At 40.4% G+C, this 3039-nt stretch overlaps 1 non-coding gene across 1 annotated transcript; it reads right to left on the bottom strand.

Annotated features, from left to right (window-relative positions):
• Window positions 1-549: 549 nt before the first annotated feature.
• LOC122007545 lies at window positions 550-655 on the bottom strand. The gene has a single exon (XR_006119024.1). It is a non-coding gene; the product is annotated as a small nucleolar RNA R71 (small nucleolar RNA).
• Between the last annotated feature and the right edge of the window lie 2384 nt (window positions 656-3039).

Here is a 3039-nt window from a genome sequence, read left to right as displayed (position 1 = left end):
ATTTTTGATTCTTCTATTTTTCTTTTTCTGTCGAATTGCTATCTGCTATCTTGTTCTTGTGTATGCGAAGATCTAACTTTGCAGGGGAATTCTTTCCTTTTGACCCTGAGATTGATAGAACTTTCCATAAAAGAAGAATTCTGCAAAGGCAAATTGAAGAACAGGAACATTTGAACATGGCAAATAGACCACTTAAGGATTATGCAGCACCCTATGCAAGAGGTTTTCGATCTAGTATTTCAAGACCTTCAGTGGAAGCTAATAACTTTGAGATCAAACCCGCAATCATATCTATGGTACAGCAGAACCAATTTGGTGGAGGACCTCATGAAGACCCTAATCAACACTTAAAGGTCTTTTATGAAATATGTGGTACCATGAAAATGAATGGAGTTCCTTCAGATGCAGTTAGATTATTGTTATTTGGGTTTTCTCTAAGAGATAGGGCAAAGCAATGGCTGAATTCTTTGGCCCCTAATAGCATCACCGCTTGGGAGCAGTGTGAGCAATAGTTTCTTGATAAGTTCTATCCACCAAGGAAAACAGCTCATATGAGGAATTTAATTGCAAGCTTCAAGCAAACAGACTCAGAATCTCTTTTTGAAGCATGGGATAGATATAATAGTATGCTCAGACAATGCCCACATCATGGGTTGGAAAGATGGTTAGTGTTGCATACTTTTTATAATGGTATCAATTATCATACCAAAGTGTCCCTTGATTCAGCTGCTGGAGGGGCACTTATGAACAAAAGCTTAGATGAAGCCGAAGAAATCATTGAAAGTGTAGCACAAAATCATCATCAATGGGCAAATGAAAGAAGTGGTGGCTATTCTTCTGTAAACCCAACAATTAAAGCATCAGGGAAGTTTGATGTAGATGCAGTCACTCTTTTATCTGCAAAATTGGACGCTCTTACAAAGAAATTTGAGAATATGGGGGCTAGTGCTAATATGGTCAATGCTATTAGTACATCTTGTGAAGTATGTGGGAGTTCAGAGCATTCAAATGACTCATGTCCATTGGGAGCTATCACTGCACAAATCAATCAACTTGAACAATGCGATGCAATCATGAGTTACAATCAAAGGCAGAACAACCCATACTCAAATACTTATAACCCTGGATGGAAGAGTCATCCAAATTTTTCCTACAGAAATAATCAAGATCAAGGACCGTCTATGGGGGCAAGACCAAATTTCCAAGTTGGGCAACAAAATTTTCAACATCTATCTTCTCAAGGCTTACCAAAGTCAAATGTTAAAAAGATGCTTGAAGAAATTATCTCAAGTCAGAATGAAATGAAGCAAGATTTAGCAAAGCTCATTCAGAGGATGGATAATTCTGAAAAGCATCAAAAGATCCAGGATAGTCAAATTGCCCAACTAGCTTCCTCTTCATCCAGAGTGCCAGGACAACTTCCAGGAAAACCTGATGTGAATCCTATGGAGCATTGCAATAGAATTGAGCTTAGGAGCGGACGGACCTTGGGAGACTCCCAAGTGACTGCTTCAAAAGGGATACAAAAAGAAGAAGAGCTCTTGAAGATGCTACATGGTCGTGTCTGGATGACACGGCCTAAGCACTTCCCTTCTCTGCAACTTTTGCCTGGCCATGTATAGCACACGGCCGAGCTCCGTTTTGCACCTAACCTGAAAACAAAATCAAAAGAATGCATCAAGCTAAAAGAAATTTAGATGCAGATCAAAACTAACTAAAAGAACCCTTGGGTTGCCTCCCAAGAAGCGCTTGTTTAAGGTCTTTAGCTCGACCAAACTTTATCATTCGCTTCTTTTCCTCGCCCTTGGAGGGCAGATATACTTTTCGTTTTTGTTGGGAGATCTTCTCCCAACATCTTCCACCACATTGTCTCCTTCATTTGGTGGCCTTCCATGAGGATGGAAATTCTATTCCTCAAGTTTATAAATGCTTGTCCTGCTACAAGCATTTAAAAGAGACGAGACATGGTTAGAGATATTAGATAAATCATATTCCAACTTTTCCTTACCAATTACCAAAGAAAGCTTATGATTTTTGACATCAATTATAGCTCCAGCTGTAGCAAGGAAAGGTCTTCCTAATATGATAGGAATCCTAGGATCCTCTTCCATGTCCAACACGACAAAATCTGTGGGAATAACATTCCCATCCACCTCTTCTATAATACCCAAAGGGTACCTGCAGGAATGATCAGCAAGTTAAAGTGCCATAGTAGTAAGTTTAATATTTTTGAGACCTAATTTATTACAAATTGAATAAGGAATGAGGCTCACACTCGCCCCCAAATCACAGAAAGCTTTTTCAAAAAATTCTTTTCCTATGTTGCAAGGGATATAAAAGCTCCCTGGGTCCTTCAGTTTTGGAGAAGTGTTCTTCTCAAAAATAGCACTACATTCCTCACTAAGCGCAATGGTCTCAACCTCTCCTCTTCTTCTCTTGTTTGACATGAGTTCCTTCAGGAATTTGGCAAATCTAGGCATTTGTAGAATAGCATCGATAAGAGGTACCTCTACACAAATTTCCTTAACTTTTTCTAGAAACTTGCCAAATTCTTCATCTTTCTTGAGCATTGTAAGTCTTTGAGGAAAAGGGACAGCTTTGCTCTGATGGTTCAGTGGAAGAGTTTCTTCAACCTCAATGGTACTCTCCTCATTAGCTTGAATCTGATTTGGTATAGGAGGAGAGATCTAGGTCGTGTCTCAAACATGACCATGTAAAGAATCCCGAGAGGAAGGATGGAGAGGCCGTGTCCCAGACACGGACGTGCTAGGAATCCAGAGAAGGAAGAGGGGGAGGCCGTGTGGATCTACATGGCCCGTGTAAAGAATCCCGAAAGGAAAGATGGGGAGGCCGTGTAGATCTACACAGCCCGTGTAGGAGAACTATTAAAGTCTTCTTCCTACCTCACACGGCCAGATCTTGGCCGTGTTCCGCACACCCCCAACTCTCCAAAACATATCTTTCTCTCCCAATTTCTTAAAAACTCCTCTCTAATCTCTCAAGATCTCTTAGATCCGATTCTCCTCCTCTCTAAGACTT

This window comes from Zingiber officinale, chromosome 7B (assembly GCF_018446385.1).
Source record: "Zingiber officinale cultivar Zhangliang chromosome 7B, Zo_v1.1, whole genome shotgun sequence".
Lineage (NCBI taxonomy): Eukaryota > Viridiplantae > Streptophyta > Magnoliopsida > Zingiberales > Zingiberaceae > Zingiber > Zingiber officinale.
Note: the sequence above shows the minus strand (reverse complement) of the source record. Positions and strands in the feature narration are given on the sequence as shown.